Source organism: Ornithodoros turicata, chromosome 1 (genome assembly GCF_037126465.1).
Source record: "Ornithodoros turicata isolate Travis chromosome 1, ASM3712646v1, whole genome shotgun sequence".
Classification (NCBI taxonomy): domain Eukaryota; kingdom Metazoa; phylum Arthropoda; class Arachnida; order Ixodida; family Argasidae; genus Ornithodoros; species Ornithodoros turicata.
Window position 1 is genome coordinate 120,968,513 of NC_088201.1, and position 20,721 is coordinate 120,989,233.

The following is a 20,721-nucleotide window of genomic DNA, read 5'->3' on the forward strand; positions in this document are numbered from 1 at the left end:
TGAGGCAGACAACAGCGAGCCCTTTCACCCCCATCACCACCACCCCATACAGGTATCGCTGTAAAAAATCGATCAGTTCATTGGCGATCCAGCAGCGGAATGAATCCTGCTCTGTCACGTGGAAGTGGGCGCAGGGACTGAAACCGGGACGGAACTGAAGACCGCTTGGAACCCAAATTTCTTCCAGATCCATATCTACAGTTCACCATTCGCAATTAACCGAAACCGTATCCTGAACCGAATCATGTGGTTTCAGACACCGGTTCGTAAGAATCTGTTCAAGCGTAAACGCGATCAACTTTGCATGCGATACTTGTATTGCCTTACAACTCTGATTAGTGGTGTTGAACGTGCTTCTGTTGAACTAGATCTATAGAAATCTCTATAGAAATATCTTCTAGAAATAAACCATGCCCATGTGAACTGACGGTCTTCGTGACCGCTTGGTGCGTAAAGATTACGATATGTTTGGCGAATAAAGGGCACAAATAGCTGATGCTGATGAAGAAATCCGTAGGAAAGCTACCGCATCAGCACTACAACCCCGCTGAAGTAGGGAATGTCGCTAGCGCCACCAATGCTCCTGCGGCAAACATGTGAAACAAAAAAGCCAGCGCTGGAACAGGGGTCAAGTGAACTGGTCGCTCTCTTATTAAGTAGGTCGTGGTTCTGCTGAGGCACACTTCGTTTCATTAAACTGTTGCTAGTCCCAGCATGTCGTGTTCCTCGTCTCTCTCCTCTGTGTTTTATCCGCTGGTTTTACCCCTTTTAGCATGTAATAAACAGGCCCAGCATCAGACTCTCCTACTTTTGTCAGCATGTTGGGAAAGCGGGAACCACCAGAGATGTGCAGTACTCCACTATTATTATTCTGTCAAGCTCCTGTCACTCCTACGTATGGCCACAATGCAAATACTTCCTTCTCTAACGTAGTGCTGTTACACTAACATGCAAATTAGGAAAGAAAGGCAACTTACAGTAACATACATATGACAGCCAGGTTTATTAGCAGTTGTGTGCAGTTGAACGCGGGTTACAAATCAAAACACACTTGCTATGTTACTTATTGTGGCACTGACTTTGAGGTGATCACAACTGAATTGCAGCCTGCCCTTTGAAGCTTTCGACTAGGTTTTAGAGAGGAACACAACCTAGGAAGAGGAAACAGCATATTGTAACATCAAAGACTAACATGTGCGAGGAATGTCAAACTCATGACATAAACGACGAACACACTGTACAACATCTATTTTATGCCTATTGGTATATAAAAAGGCACTACACAAACCAAGTAATTATCATGCGCGACCAAACAGAAAAAAGGAAAATGAAAATAGGAAATCTGTGGCCCATGCTGGTTTAAACTTGCTCTCATCAAGGATCTAAAGAGAGACGAAAACACTCTAACTCGCCTTTCAAGCTCGTCATAAGACCTCAAAACGCGTTGTTTAAGTTCAAAACCCATCACGTCTCTGCTCTCTTGATTTTCTAAATAAATATATCCCCCGCCCAACCCAATACGCGAATGCAATATCCGTTGCTCGAACTCAAAACCGGTACTAGAATTCGAAGTCGATCACACGACTCCAAAGCACATCACTCGGCACCAACTTACAAATCCAAGACCTGCCGACGTCAAGCTGCAATTCAATTTTTTTTTTCGGCGATGGCCCCTGTCGGAAATCACAACCACAAAGATACACTGTATCAAACCTCATAACTGAGTTCCGATGTCTCGCACGATGAGCATTGCCTGACAGCCAGGGCAATCAAGGGAATCAAACACTGAGGCTCAGAAAAGCTGTTTTCTATGGGGAACTGATCCACAACTGAGACATCAGTAGCCCCGAGAAAGCACCAGGGTTTCTTTGAATTTTAGATGTGTCAGCTTTTAATTTCCTCCTTCCCCCTTTTTTATGTGTAGTATCTGATTACTTTAGCCTTGTACAGCTTTGGAGATTGAGGATGTGGAGATTATGTAAGAGGTTGAATTAGGCTTTAGGCACAATGAGGCAAAGTGGGACAACATACCTTGTGAGAATGTTTAGGTATCATCCAACCAAAGAGAGTCTAGGTATTACAATAGATGTCACATCTTTATCAGGTTTTGATATTTATTTATTCATGAATGTACCACAAGGGCCCTTGCGGGCATTACATGAGGGCAGACATCAACATGGGTCACTTAACAGAAGTTACAAGGAACATGCGTATTTGAAAGACAGACTCTGCTTTTCAGTTGTTCCTCAGTCTTGCTCAAGAAATTGTTCAGTGCAGCAACGGTACACAATGTCACGAAAAGAGTGCTCATCCATCGTTCCGCCAGACTCATTAAAAAGGACTAGTGTTGTGTTTTAACACATTATATTGAATTCATGAACCATGCATCATCTGACAGCTATAAGTCATCCTAACTATAGATGTTGAATTATTTTAAATGCGATAGACGAGCTGTGCGAAGAGGTACCTCCAGTTAGGATGTTGGGTACTTGAAGCCTGTGGCAGTTACTGTGTGGAGGGCTCGCCAGATCCTGTTCACTGCACAGGCTGGAATGACCATGCTCTTGTTTTTCCCAAGCTTGTGGTAAAAACACCTTGCAAACTGCCGATATGCAGTATATCCATATCGTCTACGCAGACGTACATAAAATATAGTTTAGGCAACTAGGTAACCGGTCACAGTACAGGGTGTGTGTCGTGGCATTTCCACATGTACTTGAGAGCGACTGCAATTTATCTGCACACACCCTGTATATTACTACACATGATGTATTATTTTAGAAACCAACATTTTTTTTTAGTTTTCAGTGAATCGAAAGCAAGAACGCTCAATATTGCTAAAAGCCTACGCTAAAAACCTAAGCACAATGCAATACATAAAAAGGTGACTAAAGACACAGCACGCTGACAGTTACACAGTTGCCTCTCCAATTCACAGTTCTGTATTGTGTCGTCTTTTATGTGCTACGTCCTGTACTGGAGTTTTTAGCGCGTTCAGCAGGACCAAACCAAATTTGAGCGCCTAAATTTTAGCATCGTTCGACAGGGCCACATGTAACTTACTTGTGAATATGGTCGCTCACAGGTTCGTGCTGCCCACGGAATTCAAAATATGCCACCTTTAGGACAGGCCTATTGAGGCATAGAAGTTGGAAATCTTCGTGTGTTGTAATGCACTCATATTGCTGTCATCCGACTGCGCTTTCGAGCTCCTTGCAGCACAAGGATTCGATCTCCTTCGGCATTATGACACACCAGCCGCACCGGCATATTAAACAGCAAGTGTCCTCTGTTGCTGTCGCATCGTTCCATGAGTATCTGTTTCACTGTGTGCAGCCATAGAAGCCATCTTAATATGTAATTTGGAATAACAAACACGTCTAGTGTCATCTACTTGTTTATTTAATGGCTTTTTTTCCTACATTATAATTCACTGGCTTGCACTGTGGCATTGACGAGTGTTCAGTCACCCTCCCAGGTGTAGATCGTTCGCTGAGTGACCACTGGTTTGCCGATTCCGAACGATGCGCAGCCAGTCCTCCTCAGGCACCCGCGGACGCGGCTGTAGAGTATGTACCACTGCGCCTATACACCATGTTGCAAGCCCATTGGCCTAGACTGTGCGCGCGCTCCGATTGGTCGAGAACGTTTTGAAATCGCATTTTGTAGCGCGCATGTGCGTACAGCGTCTTGGCCGTTTCAGCATAGTTTCGAAATAGCATGGCCGGCATGTCGTCCTCCTGCGTTCGGTGGTGTCAATCGACAGAACAGTTTGCAGAAATATGTTCGGGGGTTTATTAGTTCGTCCTTGTGAGTCTACGCGTGTTGTGCTGTTTCTGGACACAACTGTTATACCACGAACAATTTGTCAACTGCGGTAGCGGAATGCTTCATGAGTCGGAGCGTGAAGAACAAGTTCGAGCACCGTTGGACTTCGAGGACTGTCAACAAAGACAGGATTACGTGCCACACGCGCTTTTCGCTTCGCTATAATGGATGCACCGCAGGCAGCGAAAGAAGATGCTCATCATGAAATGGTACGCACTCATGAGACTGGCTCGGTATTAGGAGTTGAACGGTGTGTTCGTTCTGCTTCATGTTCGAACTTTATCCCAGTGTGTCAGCAACGCAGTGGGCTTTGTACGCACAGTGCGCCCATGTATCAGATCTTTGAATTAGTGCTTTGTATCAAATAAATCTTTATTTTACCCCAAAATCGCTTTAGTTATTTTGAATACCGAGTAACGGCGGCAGGCCTGAAATCCAGTAGAAGTCGATGGTAGCCAGGACCGACCGAAAAGCCAGCCAGACATGGAGGCTCCTGATTGGCCGACTGGTTGTGCATAATATCCAACACGTCGCAATTTCATTGGTCGTGTGCCCAGTGTTGTGTGAATTATCTCAAACTATGGGCTCTATGGGGAGCTGTTGGAGCCTGGCGCAGCTACCCAGAGCTGACGAGCCGCAAACACGGCGAAACACGTATCCTCTGGTGCTGTCGCATCGTTCCATGAGTATCTGTTTCACTGCGTGCAGCCATAGAAGCCATCTTAATATCGTAATATGTAATTTTGAATAACAAATACGTCTAGTGTCATCTACTTGTTTATTAAATGGCTTTTTTTCCTGCATTGTAACTCACTGGCTTGCACTGTGGCATTGAGGAGTGTTCAGTCACCCTCCCAGGTGTAGATCGCTCGCTGAGTGACCTTGGGTTTGCCAATTCCGAACAATGCGCAGCTACCCAGAGCTGACGAACCGCAAACACGACGAAACACGTGTCCTCTGGTGCTGTCGCATCGTTCCATGAGTATCTGTTTCACCGCGTGCAGCCATAGAAGCCATCTTAATATGTAAATTTGAATAACAAACACGTCTAGTATCATCTACTTGTTTATTTAACGGCTTTTTTTGCTCCATTATAATTCACTGGCTCGCACTGTGGCATTCAGGAGTGTTCAGTCCCCCTCCCAGGTGTAGATCGTTCGCTGAGTGACCCCTGGTTTGCCAATTCCGAACGATGCGCAGCTACCCAGAGCTGACGAGCCGCAAACACGACGAAACACGTGTCCTCTGGTGCTGTTGCACCGTTCCATGAGTATCTGTTTCACTGCGTGCAGCCATAGAAGCCATCTTAATATGTAATTTTGAATAACAAACACGTCTAGTGTCATCTACTTGTTTATTAAATGGCTTTTTTTCCTGCATTGTAACTCACTGGCTTGCACTGTGGCATTGAGGAGTGTTCAGTCACCCTCCCAGGTGTAGATCGCTCGCTGAGTGACCCCTGGTTTGCCAATTCCGAACGATGCATAGCTACCCTGAGCTGACGAGCCGCAAACACGACGAAACACGTTCCTCTGGTGCTTTCGCATCGTTCCATGAGTATCTGTTTCACTGCGTGCAGCCATAGAAGCCATCTTAATATGTAAATTTGAATAACAAACACGTCTAGTATCATCTACTTGTTTATTTAACGGCTTTTTTTGCTCCATTATAATTCACTGGCTCGCACTGTGGCATTCAGGAGTGTTCAGTCCCCCTCCCAGGTGTAGATCGTTCGCTGAGTGACCCCTGGTTTGCCAATTCCGAACGATGCGCAGCTACCCAGAGCTGACGAGCCGCAAACACGACGAAACACGTGTCCTCTGGTGCTGTTGCATCGTTCCATGAGTATCTGTTTCACTGCGTGCAGCCATAGAAGCCATCTTAATATGTAATTTTGAATAACAAACACGTCTAGTGTCATCTACTTGTTTATTAAATGGCTTTTTTTCCTGCATTGTAACTCACTGGCTTGCACTGTGGCATTGAGGAGTGTTCAGTCACCCTCCCAGGTGTAGATCGCTCGCTGAGTGACCCCTGGTTTGCCAATTCCGAACGATGCATAGCTACCCTGAGCTGACGAGCCGCAAACACGACGAAACACGTTCCTCTGGTGCTGTCGCATCGTTCCATGAGTATCTGTTTCACTGCGTGCAGCCATAGAAGCCATCTTAATATGTAAATTTGAATAACAAACACGTCTAGTATCATCTACTTGTTTATTTAACGGCTTTTTTTGCTCCATTATAATTCACTGGCTCGCACTGTGGCATTCAGGAGTGTTCAGTCCCCCTCCCAGGTGTAGATCGCTCGCTGAGTGACCCCTGGTTTGCCAATTCCGAGCAATGCGCAGCTACCCAGAGCTGACGAGCCGCAAACACGGCGAAACACGAAACCTCTGGTGCTGTCGCATCGTTCCATGAGTATCTGTTTCACTGCGTGCAGCCATAGAAGCCATCTTAATATGTAAATTTGAATAACAAACACGTCTAGTATCATCTACTTGTTTATTTAATGGCTTTTTTTGCTGCATTATAATTCACTGGCTTGCACTGTGGCATTGAGGACTGTTCAGCCACACTCCCAGGTGTAGATCGCTCGCTGAGTGACCCCTGGTTTGCCAATTCCGAACGATGCATAGCTACCTAGAGCTGACGAGCCGCAAACACGACGAAACACGTGTCCTCTGGTGCTGTCGCATCGTTCCATGAGTATCTGTTTCACTGCGTGCAGCCATAGAAGCCATCTTAATATGTAATTTTGAATAAAAAACACGTCTAGTGTCATCTACTTGTTTATTTAATGGCTTTTTTCCTGCATTATAATTCACTGGCTTGTACTGTGGCATTGAGGAGCGTTCAGTCACCCTCCCAGGTGTAGATCGCTCGCTGAGTGACCCTTGGCTTGCCAATTCCGAACGATGCGCAGCTACCCAGAGCTGACAAGCCGCAAACACGGCGAAACACGTGTCCTCTGGTGCTGTCGCATCGTTCCATGAGTATCTGTTTCTCTACGTGCAGCCATAGAAGTCATCTTAATCTGTAGGTTTGAATTTCAAACACGTCTAGCGTCATTTACTTATTTTTTAATGGCTTTCCCCCTCTTTATATATATATATATATATATATATATATACTAGGGGAAAAAGTCGTAGGGATGTGACACGCTCTTCGGTCGGCACAAACACTGTGTCCCTGCAAGACATAAATGTTGCAGGGTGTTAGCAACTCCTCTGGCGGCCGCAGTGCAAAGCCGGTAAGTACAGATACAAATATAAAAATGAGCTAATGCTCCGTGGCTGCATCCTGGGTGCGCTGATCCTGGGTGCGACAACACACAATACTTGTGCACACCGCAGCATGCGGTTGAAAACCTCCCCGAAAATAATTGATTTGGACATTCACAATACGATTATACTGTTATGTCCAATGAGGTGGTGTCACGAGATTGGAAGGATGTTGCCCTTGCCAAGCGAATGGCCGCTTCCGCAGTACGATGAACTCAGCATGGGCATGTTCATAGCAATATCACAATGCCCGTACTAACATACCTGAAATTTGGCCCGTACATTCCTTTAGTCTCACCATACGTTCTCGTCTTCTTCTTTTCTTTTTTTACCTTGTGGGAATATTTATCCCACTCGCGGGTCCTCCTGTCCATTCTGCCGTTGAAGAAGGACACTAGCAACCAAAGAATAAACAAACGGACAACAGTTTATTACCATACCGGATCCAACCCAGCCCACCGTTCTCTGCCCACCAACGCCCGGAGCAGCTGTCTGCGTGCCAAGCCGGATAGGCCCAGAGGAAGCTTCTCCGGGCGTTGGTGGGCAGAGAACGGTGGGCTGGGTTGGATCCGGTATGGTAATAAACTGTTGTCCGTTTGTTTATTCTTTGGTTGCTAGTGTCCTTCTTCAACGGCAGAATGGACAGGGGGACCCGCGAGTGGGATAAATATTCCCACAAGTGGCGCCCAACGTGGGGCAACACACGCTGCGGGTCGTCGCCGCGGAGCGGACGTTGCTGGGAAGACCACTTAGCGGAGGAAGCCCAGGATATCGGTCGACCATCAGCTACCACGGTCCAGGTTGCCGTCGAGCGTGTACGAGCCGCTCCTCCTGAGCCACGTTGTCCATCTGGGCAGGCGCCGTTCCCACGATCACGCCGGGAATCATGCCTGTTCGAAGTTCTCGTCCTGGCTGCAGCTGGTCCTGCTCTTGGGGCTGGCGACATGTCAAGACTAAAAAAACAACAAAGCACAGCGGACGGTAAGGAGGTAAACTCCGACCGGAAAAGGTCTGTCTAGCCTTTTTAGAACACTGCTGATCACCGTGAAGAGCCGTGACACGGGGTGCATGCGATAATCAGCTGAGACCGAACCCAGTCGAGAGCACTAAGGTCTAGTGACCGATGGGCGGGAACGTTTCTGCCTCTGAACGAGGTGCGATAACGTAGAACAGGCTCGGAAACATATTCTGAGCTGCTCGCAGGGACTATTATCGCTGATGTCTGAGGGCACGGCCCTCGAACTAGTCTCAGTATCTCCGAGATCTTAGCGATAGCGGTCGGTTTTCGGGTAGGTAAATGCGGGAACCGATGAGCGGAGTAACCGCTCCATTATTAACAGCTTGTTCAGCCGATATCACAAATACTACTACAGATAGTAAGTGACCCTCTACAGATATGACGGATATCCGATGTTGCAGGGAGCGTGTCACTGTCATAAAGGTTTGGGTCGGTGATGGCCCGTACCAACCTGGATCAACCTTCGTGAAAATACGCAGGGATATTCTGCTGAACGGAATCTGACCGCGCCGTAAACGCATGGTAAGGTGATGCAAACCCGCTGCAAGCAGGAGACGAGTGCCGAATTTAGTGCCTGCTGATGCATAAACGTGGCAAATATAACAGTCAGACTGCACAATCAGGCGACCTGAGAGCTGCCTTTCGTTATTACGACTGCGAGAGGTGGTCCGCCGAAAAGCGTCCAGCCGGACTCGTTGTGCGAGTGTTCGTCAAGGCACTGAAAGTACCTAAAACGGTTACCTGGTCCTACGGGTCGCGTAAACGTACCCTGTGGTGAGACCTGGCTTCCTCAGGATCGCGAGTCGGATAGGCTCGTAATCAGGCTCTGTGCGCCGCAACCAAGGAATGGCACACGGGGCAATCAGTGCTGCAGGATCCGAAGTGGGTGCTAGAGAACGAACAATAAACACGCGGCGCAGCCGCTTGAGGGTCACCGGTAAAACAACCACAAGAAAAGCAAAGATGAACCGAACCCTTCTCCAACCGGATAGACAGGACCCGTCCACGGAGCCGCTTCTGTCCATCGCCTTCCGAAGTCAATGCAGCGTTCATAGCCTCCAGACTCAGGCAATTGAGAGCCGAGCCCCACGTCGGGCGCCACTTGTGGGAATATTTATCCCACTCGCGGGTTCCCTTGTCCATTCTGCCGTTGAAGAAGGACACAAGCAACCAAAGAATAAGCAAACGGACAACAGTTTAATACCATATCGGATTCAACCCAGCCCACCGTTCTCTGTGTCCAGTTTTGGGGGCAGGGGGATGTAGGGAACATACTATCTCGAATGTTATCTAACTTAAGAAGCGATCACTGTTATCGTGTTTTCTGTACCACTGCTGCATCGCTCTCATATTTAGATAACATAATCATGTATGCCTTCTCGGAACGTGGTGTGGGTTGTGCGCACACGTGGTTGTGATGTCATGTATGGGCGGTACTTTTGGTATAAAAGCGAAGCTGCGCGTGCAGCACGAGAGAGAAGCTTCCTCTGGGCTTATCCGGCTTGGCACACAGACAGCTGCTCCGGACGGTGTGGGCAGAGAACGGTGGGCTGGGTTGGATCCGGTTGGATGGCTGGGTTGTCCGTTTGCTTATTCTTTGGTTGCTTGAGTCCTTCTTCAACGGCAGAATGGACAAGGGAACCCGCGAGTGGGATAAATATTTCCACAACCTTCTCCAACGTCCTGCGGTCTCGTGAAAAGTTGTCGTATAGATTCTTCTCCCACAAAAGAGTTCTAGCACTTTGAAAACGTTATGCAAGAGCAGGAAATAGACCAACTTGCACGAGATTTCCGACCACTGACCTGCTGCAATCGGGTTAGCATGGCACACGGCCAGAGGATGACAGATGACCGAGACAGATAATGGGAAAGCGCGCCCGTTCACATTCCTTCGGTTGTTGTACCACCTGTCTAATTGTAAAAGAAAATCGTGAGCGAACGCATAAGGCTGTTAAACGTGTCTCTTGTGTGCTCCCTTGTTTGTCTTTCTCGCATTCTCGCAACGAGTTCTCGGCCTAACATATTGGCCATGGCTCATAGTCGTTGTTGTGGACGCACTAAAAATCGTAGAACCCTATGTTTGCGCCTAGGGAGCAATACGTGCGTCTAGTGTGCCTGTGGACCAAATCTAGCGGTACAATGAACGACTGTAGCATTTCGTGCAGCACTATCTTCGGTGCGCAAGCAGCCATAGTCTCAAAGGAATATAAAACTGTAATCGGTATCATCAGCATAATTATCGTAATGAACCTAATTATCGCAATACGTTTGAACAGTTGCACACCTCGCCGCGCATGCTGAATCATATTCGGTTACTGCAAGTGTCACTGACACCCTGCGTGTTAGATAAAGCTGTTAGGGGCAGCAAGCAGGCTCCTACAAAAGAATTGTCACTGCTAGGCAACGAATGTGAACACAGAAAAGGCTACGAGCTAATTCTCTTCCGTCTCCCAAATACACGCTTCTTCGTGTTGTTCCTTTATTTCTTTTTTATTTTTTGCTTCATTGTTTCTAGTCGAACGGAAGGAACCGGGTTATGCACCAGCATGCCTGCGTCCTGTCCCTTCGGTCGGCAGTTAGGTAGCGGAGTACCGCTATTCGCTACTCCTCTGAAACGCCGCTACTCATTCCGAAACGTAGCACGGTACCGCTACCGGAAGGAAATTTGTACCGGCGCTACTGCCAAGCTGCCTCGTAAGATATTTTCTTATGACGAACATGTAACCATGATGAGTAGAGCCCACACAACGGTTAGGCAATAAAATATTGTTTTATGCAGGAACAATAAGCACTAAAAATGTCAATCCCAGCTCTGAACTTTATTCTAGGCAGAATAAGAGCGTACAGAAATTAGAAAATATCACTTTGGCCATGCCGGATTGTGACAGGGATACTGCCTGTTCGAAGTGAAATGGCGTGGAATACGAGTTACTTCTTTTGTCTTGCCCACTAAAGTAGCCGGAAAGTAGCGGTAGCAGCATCGGACACCTTAACAAAATTTGTAGCGGGAATTATTTTTCCGCTATTGGTTGAAAATTTAGCGCGAGCGCTCCTCCGCTACTGAAAAGGTAGCGAAAAGAGCTGCTCCGTTAGTAGCGCCGCTACGCACAGCACTGTCTGTCGATAAGGAAACGTGTCCAGCCACACACGCAAACACACAAAAGAAAAAACCGTCCCCAAATCACGCACGTGTCTGCCGTAATGTAACGCGTATGACTGAATTCAGGTACCGTCTGCACCATGATAAACATTCGTTATGTAGGCAAGGGGATTTTGTCCGTCAAATCCTTTTTTTATGGCAAAAAGAAAAACGAAAGAAAAAGAGAGAACAAGAAACAGCAAATCGTGATAAAATTTACCTTTTTTTTTTTGGGGGGGGATACATAAAATTAGATTAGGCATATGCTGTGGGACTACTTCTGTGTTATGTATTCTTGTCTTTCGCATTGCACGATCTCGAAAACCTTCCGTATAACGCTCCTTCCATCTGCCGATGTCCTTGACTCTTGCAAGTGACCATGTACGCGTCCTTACATATGTTGCTTCCCAGATATTAGTTCTTCTTATGAAGCCACAAAAACGTGGTAGTTAGTCAGTTAAATAACTTAGTAAAATAAAAATAAAACATGGTATTTCTGTAACAATGTCAACTGCTTTACATGGCATATCGTATCACCAAAAATGCAACAATGCAGTTCACCTTCCTGAAGTTGTACAAGTTGATGCATAACTTTCCCATCAAGACAAGAAGACAAGAAAAGAAAGGGTGCCGCGGAAAATGTGTGATCAACGGCATTTAGACACGATGGAGCTAAGGCAGACGAGGACAGTACGGAAAGGACGGAAAGGCACCACACTGCCCTTTTCCGTATTGTCCTCGTCTGCTGTACCTCCTTCGCGTCTGAAATGTCACACCAACCCCACACTGCGTTGTTAGTCAACGACATTTGTTTGTGTGATATACACTAACGCAACTACGTGGGGGGCTTGAGTGTCTGCCCCACTGCCCCTCGGAACTTTATCATGCTGGGGCAAGGTCCCCTCCAAGCCGTCTATCCAGCTGACACTTAGGACGAACGTTTCGCGGGATATCCTATGTGTTCAATGTGTGGACAACCTCTCGCTCGTCTAGATGCTCAAAACACACGACTGCTCTGGAGCATCTTTACTTGGCGACTGCTACTCCTCCTTCGAGGATATACAAGATATTGGATATACATACATATGTTCGGGTGCCTCTTCTGAGTCACGCGGCGAACTGGCTTTTCCTCTTCCGGCTAAAGCGCGCGAGTACAACGTTATGAGTACTTGGGTGTCATAATTAAAAGCTATCTAAAATTGGCTAGCAAACCCGTTCTCAAGCTATACTCGATGACCTTGGGTGTGGAAAGAGAATTTTCGATTTTGGGAGTGAACATGAAAAGGAAATAGCAGTAGCGTGTCATATGCGTCGCACGTTTCTCTCAGGGAAGTCACAGTGACAGTACGTCAATCGGCTACGTGTCTGTGAGAAACTTGCTTTTATTTCGTTGCATTTCTCCATATCGTGCTCATAGCATTTGCCATTGCCTTCACGTTATTGTCATAATATCAGTATAGGCTCAGTATATAGTAAAGGGGATAAGCCCATGAACGGATAACCTGTTTCATGACAATAACTGATCGCAGCTGTCTCGCGACGTAAAGCCTCGAAGTATTATTATTATGACAGTAGCTATCGGCGTTGCCTTCGCAAACAGCGAAGAATCGTTGTAGGAAACAATATCCCCGAAAAAAAAAAAAATAGTCCGTACACCGAAACTTTCACACCGAAATGTCCCGTTCCCGCCCCAAAAATGTCCCTGACCGCGTTATTCAGGCTACCAGCGGTATTCCAGTGGCTAATTTCAGAGTTAGCTAATTCCTAAAGTGCGAATACCACGAGGAACTCCTCGTGTAGTGGCTCAAGTATAATTATTGCGGGACAGGGAAGAAAACATTTCCGCATCTGTTCTAACGAAACAAAATACAAGATTACAACAACACACGCACACGAAGACATGATGATGGCGTGGGGCTCATGCCGGCCAGCAGGCTTACAAGATCACAGACATTTTTACCAGATGTACGTTTTCTTGTATTTGCGTTCACGCTTTTCTGCTTTTCATAACCAGTTGTGCACCCCGATGCTTTGCAGAATTGTCTTTGCGTGACAGTAAAATCCCGAGACGAGGTACGACGAAAGGCAAGGGATGATAAATCGGCGTTCGATGAAACGGCGTTGGGTAAAAATGTCCCAGTCGAAATGACGAAATGAAAACCCCGTCACATTTCCCTGTGCCGTTTCCCCAATGTATCAATTTCGCGTGTGACGTTGTCCCGGTCTACGTTCCTCAGTACGCTGTATTCCAAAGAGAGAACTACTAAAATGCTACTGTATTCTCGTACTGTAGTGTCGACTGTATTTGTTTGGCTGGTTGGTTATGTGTATCAAGCGTAAAACAACTTCATAGAAACAAAGCACAACGAACCATTGAGCATCATGTGCCGCCGTGCTTTTCGTCGAGTCTGAGTTCCCCATTTTTCCATTAGCGAAAAAAACAAAAAAAAAAGACAGGCAATGGGGGGAACCTATTTTCCCTTTTTTACTCGCGCCTTTCTACATTCACAACTGCAGATTCGCGGAAACCCACCCAGGAACGTTTCCTAAGCGTTTTTGTCGAGCGGTCATTGCTCAAAACAAATGAGAGCAGCATGAAAAGTCTACTCAGCAGCGATAATGCCGAAATCAGTTGAACCCTAGGGATGTCGTGTGCGCCATGGTCTGCCCCAACCAAATGCAGAAGTGACGACAGCGCTCTGCGGGTGATTTCAGCTGAATTTGTGCTTTCTCGGCGGCGCATCGTGGTGGAGAACGCTCAAGGATGGACGAACGCAAACACGACAGACACGGATGGCGTTCAACTAGCAACCGAGGTTTATTTGATAAAAACTATCCCTACCGCTAACCGGGGGCGTGTTTCTCGACAAAGATGACGTCTTCCTTTGATGAGTTCCAACCAACATGCTCTTTACCTTCTACGTAGTGCTCCACGGCGCAGCGGTTAGATCTGAAATGACCAGTGTGTAACCAGTGCAAGAGTCCGTTACGCGAGGCTTGCAAATAGACCACGTCACGGGAGATTGGAATCCACTGTGCTGCTGCAACCGGGTCAACGTGACACATGGCCACAGGACGACCGACCGAGAAAAAACAACGAGAATGGGCACGCGTTGACATTTCTTCGATTGTTGTACCTCATGTCTCATTGTAAGAGCGAATCACAGGGGAACGCAACAAAGCTGTTGTTCAGAGCTTGGCTCTTGAGTGTCTCTTTGCGTGTATTTCTGACATTCTTGCAAGGTTTCCATAGAGTAACATATTGGCTTTGGATCGAAAGAACTGTTGTGGACAGAACTAAAAATCGCAGCATCCTATTTTTGCCCCTAGTAAGCAATGCGTGCGTGTACAATGAACACTTGCGGCATTTCGTACAACAGCTGTTTCGTTGCAATCTTTTCGCTACGCCAGTGTGGCGACGGACAAGCAGCGCTGCTGTCAAATGGCATATAGAACTGTATTCGGTATTATTATAATACTTATCGCAATGAAACTGCAATTATCACAATAGGCTCGAATCATAACAATGGACCTTTTTCAGAGCGGAAAAGCGCCTGTAGCGGGAGGAGTCGGAAACACGGTTGGTGGCTCGCGCGCCGCGGGGTGTCTGTACATTTGGACGAAAGCCTTGTGATTTGATACGTCTGATCGAACCCCGCTTGGTCGAAAGCCTTTTGACTGAAAGACGGTTGATCGACACTGTTTGCTCGAAATAATTTTGTTCTATGGGAGTTCAAAGGGAAATCAGTGTTTTGTCCGCACCTATTTTTCTGCAACTTTTGACGGTACTCTGTCTGAGCGTACGGAGCAGGCAACCACTGTCCCCTGCTTTCTTTCTTCTTTTTTTTTCCTTTGCTTTTTTAGTTGAAGTGGGGAGACTACGGGTTATTTGCATATATTTGACATTCACGAACACGACAGTTGAATAGAACAGTGCGGAACAATCCGGCGGACCAGTAGGGCACATCTTGAAGAAAATGGCCTCATGTTGAGCACAGCCGATAATCCGTGCTTCTTCTGGGCACCTTTCTCATTGCTGGTGGCATATTTAAAGGAAACGATCTGGAATGGGATAGCCATATGTGCGCGAAAGCCACTCGAAGTCTGTGGATGCTAAGAAGGAAATTTCGCCACGGAGCAACGAAAGATATTGAATTATCAGGCATATAAAACCTTCGTTCAACCTTGTTTAGACTATGCATCTGCAACGTGGGTCCCATGCATGCACGCTATCAAAAAAAGAACAGAAATGACGCTACAAAGATCTGCTCCCCGGCTTATATTGTCTAGGTTTCGAAGGACTTCTTCAGTAACATGTACGTTGGAAGAATCAAATTTAGATTCACTTGAACATAGGCACAAAGTAAATATACCAAAACCATTATTTCTCCTACACAGTGGTCAGTTAAATGCAAACATTAATAATACATTGCTAAAATTTGTCCACATTCTACGTGAATAAATCATCCAAAAATGTCAGATTTATTTGATTGATTTATAAAATGTTTATTATTTGACATCAGTTATTATTTGACAAAGTGTTGGGGATTAGGGGTGAAAAACATATATGGCATGAGAATCCAGCAATCGGCATCCAGAATCGGCAATCCAGAAGATGTGGGTTCGACTCCTACAGCTGGCTAACCTTTTCAGTGACTTTCATCTTTCATCATCTTTCATATATGGCATGTTTAGTAATTATGTGTTAGACCAGAAAAACCTATCAAGTTGTCGAACGGGCTAGGGTGAACAACCCAGGCTCTTGAACCATTTTTTGGACGTGAAAAAGTGGGTTAGCATGAGGAATGTGTTCATGGGCAAGTGGATTACACACGGCGCGTGTTCTTAAGATAACGGCAAAGAAATGTGGAACGAAGTCCATCAAGGTCTAGTACACTTTTACAAGGCAGCAGTCGTACCAGGCACATTCAACATCTAGGGTTCCTGTACAAAAAATGGGTAGGGTGTGTGCCCTTTCAGCGGTACAAGAATGGCTTTTATGTTGTTGACGAGCAGAAACAACCCATCAAGCTGAAGATAAGAAGGCTAAAATTAGGCACCTAAGAACCATGCACTTGTGCAACCAAGGGCAACGCATCGTTCAGGCATTTTTCGCACGGAATACGTGAACCAAGGGCTGCCTGGTTCGCGTGCTATGCTGACCACCGAGAGCCACCAAAGATGACGGCGGCGGCGCGGCGCAGCTCACGCATGCGTGGCGCGTCCACCTGAAAAAGGCCCGTTGCGCCCCTCGCTGCGCATGGCGAATCAACTTCGGTCTCCCAGTGCCACTGACAACTGCTACCGATCGGCACTGCTGACTGCAGTTATTGAGTCCATTTTTTATGACGGCTGTTTGACCATTTTGCATTTGAGATATAATATATTTGAGAATAATAAAAATATATATCTTGCATAGTCTTCGTCAGACGCTACGCGCGCGGCAGCTACCACCGTGCTACTCAAAACACGAAAGCACGAAAATCAACTCGCCGTCTTGCACAACAGTTTCAAGACACTTTTACGCGACAATCGTCCCTTCTACACACGCATAAACACTGGGTACAATAGCATAGAGGAGAGCCCCAAGGTCAAAGGGTGCAGTCCCCAGCTGCCCCACGCGTAACGGAGTCATCCACGGAAACCACGATGGTGGCGCCCCGCCGTAGGAAGCCCGTAAGTACATTCAAGATGGCTACCGTGAGACCGTAGCCTTAAATTGTCATTTGTTTAGCAGCATATATGTGTATATTCCAGAGTCCGCTAATAAATATGTCAGTTGAGAGCCTGTAGTCGCATTGTAGCTGTCTCATCCTGTTCTTGGCTGCTTGTGTTTCACCATGGCCATGTTTGCTATTGCAAAAAAAACAAAAAAAGAGAGCATAGAAAAACACGAAAACAGCAACCTGGAAAGCTTCCTGTTCTAGTGCTCACATTGAGGCAAGGCAGTGAGGTAACATGTTCCATTCATGAACTGTACATAGTGGTATACAACACGATGACAACCGATTATTCAGATTTTTCTTCAACTACTTTGTCTTTTAATGCTTTGATTGCCCAGCCTATTATTGGAGCTTTATGTGATTCCCCCCTTGAGATACTTGCAGATTGCTGATGCTGTGCAGTTTGTTAATTTTGAAACTGTACTGTGCTGAGGTACAGTACTGTGCTGAAACTGTACTGTGTGCTGTACAGTAGCATATATATTTATATTTGCACCAGGTCCCAACATTGTTGATTGATGGTAAATGGTAATAAAGATATTTATTTGCTTGCCAAACAATACACAAATGCCGTCTTTTCTAGTGAGATATTCCCCTGTTCACCAGCCATAAATGTGGGAAAGTTAAAGGGGCACAATAATGGTAGAGTCTAGCATTGCTTTTTGCCACTTCACATACATTCACTGTCATTTTTGTGCACATGTAGGACTAGGACGGTACAGAGTGAAGTTTCCACAGGTGTTCCGGGTGAGGTGGAATGCAGCAGTCGGCAACTAACAAAACAACTTTTTTATACAGTGACACACCAATACACAATAGAATATACAAATGAGCGTTGGGCCGGTGTCTTCCTGACGAAGTCCGAACTCAAGCTGCCCGCTGCCGACCTTGGGTCCTCTTTATAAACGGTGGGCGCTTACAGCCGTCTGGCCGGAACCCTTTGTTCCCGCTGGTCGTCTGCAGCAGGTGTTCTTTGCCAAGGGCACAGTCCCTTTTGGGGATGGGATGCCTCAAGGGATAATCCGTCGTCTAGACAGCTCTCTTTCTGTCTGCTGTCGTACAGTGACATCCCGTATTTTCGTGTCTTTTGGCCGCTTCACTAATTTAACACACTTCCACTCTGACAATCAGCATGCGCATAAAAACTAATTTCGCATGTAGCCACACGTATGGTTCAGAAGATTCGATAGATGATAGATGTCCAAGCATATATAATTGTACTTCATGTGAAATGGGTATGCTAACTTGGGTATGATAACTTCCATGAAGACAAGTTACATGGGCCCTGTAAGACTGGCCTTTGCGAATGGTTTGGTAACGTGTCTCACTTACCGAATGACTGAACGACCAAATCCAAACAGGTGACTTGGCATGAACACAATCACATAGCAGAGTGAATAGCAACCAAATTTATTGACTTATCTTGCTTGGTCGATGGCGACTGAAGGTGGCATATTTCTTTCCTCACAATTTTTTTCTTATTGGTTTGTTCCAGCTAAAAGCAGAAGACATACACTGAGCAACAGGGCATAATAAAACCCTCCACAAGCATCACTTTGCCTCTTTGGCTTTGGCAGCATGACTTTGCCTCCACAAGCACTGTTACAAGCCCACTGACTTTACGTCACGCCACTGACTTTACAGCTCAGTGGCGTTACCGCTTGAGACAAATTGATTCTCCCACCTGCTGCCACTGTGGAGCTCTTGAGGATCTGGAGCACATTCTTCTTCATTGCCCTCACTACGAACCTTCCCGAACCACACTCTCCGAGTCTCTTCGTCAGCTGGACTCTCGCCCTTTCTCCCTACCGAAATTGCTTGGTCCCTGGCCCAATCCAGCCCAGCAACGCTCTGCGCTCAAAGCTCTTCTGACATTTCTGGACACCATCGGACTTCGATCGTTCTTGTAAAGAGGCTCGTTATTTTATTCCCCCCATTCCACCAAGCACTGGGGTAGAGTATCGCCTGTTGCGATGAAACTCCCCACTCTCCAAGGCCGAAAATAAAGTTGTTGTTGTTGCCTCCACAAGCATCACTTTAGCACAAATGCTTTGTGCCGTGATGAAGGGTACTATGACTATGTTCGCAGTACCATTTAAACAGTTGTAGCGGGCGACGACGACGACGACGACGACAACGATGGCCACGCGCGTGGAGCACCGGCTTCAGTTCCACCGGCGCGGCCATGGAGATAGGCCACCGTCACCGCCTCTCCGTGGCATACCATCATCGCCGGTCGGGGCTCATGTAGAGGAAGACCACCGTCCTCTACATTTGGTGACCCGGACGAAGAACATCACGTCCGGAGCGATTCGGCCCTTCATCATCCCAAATTTCTGACCACGCCATCGAGCAGCACTACCTCCGGCACACACGGCCCACCTTCACTCCTACCGCACTCTTCGCTCAAGTCTTCTCACGCTTCTCACTGCCGGCCGCGACACTCGAGCCTTGCGCTCACCTGCCGGTTGCGGCAGTCGCGGCAGCCGACGCCTCGGCACACTTAAGCCCGTCTCGGCACCTCACTCACTCCACCTGGGACTATCGAGCTTCGGCTCCCGTGCCGGTCGCGGCACCCCAGGACCACGACACCGAGCGCCTCACTCTCTCTGCGACGGATCGCTGTTCCCGTCCACACCTACACACGGATGCTCTTCCCGTCTTCATCCCCTCTCAAACGCCGCCAACGTGTGCCGTGCCCCTGTTCCCGCTGTTCCCGCTGTTCCCTGTTCTTGCGATGCGTCCGCAACGCATCTGACGGCCGGGGGACCCCTGTAGCGGACGACGACGACGACGACGACGACGACGATGGCCACGCGCGTGGAGCACCGGCTTCAGTTCCACCGGCGCGGCCATGGAGACAGGCCACCGTCACCGCCTCTCCGTGGCATACCATCATCGCCGGTCGGGGCTCATGTAGAGGTAGACCACCGTCCTTTACACAGTTGGTACCTATAGGGCTAGATTGCGGCCCCCTGTTGTGTGCAGATACTCTGATGCCTGAAGAGCTGTAAGCTGTTCCTCCGGGTGCAAGAAAGCTTGAAGACTGCATACGTTGTGGCTCACTGCCAAAGACATACAGCTGGACAAGAAATTACTGGACATAAAGCACAGTGAGGCATGCTCTACCCAGGCCACAAAGAGGTACTATTACTTTGAGCCAGGGTGTCGAACCGCAAAAAATACGGGTTCGGTTCGGGTTCGGGTTCGCGTTGTTTTGATTTCGTTCCGGTTCAGTTCCGGTTCGGCCAGGCCAGAAATCGAACCGGTTCGCAAACCGGTTCGCAGCCCCGAACCGGTTCGCGAACCGGTTCAACGCTTCCGTTATATATGTTCCATAAAACTGCTTTTATCAGGAAATGCGTGGCTAATAGCTTACTGCTGTTGTCTGCATTGACGTCTCTAGCGGTGACGTAGCCCTTTAGTGAGAGAAATGAGAAATGGATTAACACTTATTGCAACTAGAGTTCACGCTGTTGAAGCGGTGTAGTCCTGCTACTTTCTGTTCCCAAACTATCTTTTTTCACACGCACAGTGCCAGCAAGATACACTTAAAGGAAGCCTAATAAGATGGACAGCGTAACATAGACGACAGTATAGTTGCCGGCAAACTGCCTTCGCAGCGTGAATCGATCTGAAACCGTACTGAAGCATGTCGAAAATAAGCCTGCAAATCTTACTCTGTCCGAGCTCACAGCAGTGTACTTGTTAATCCACAACACAACGGCAA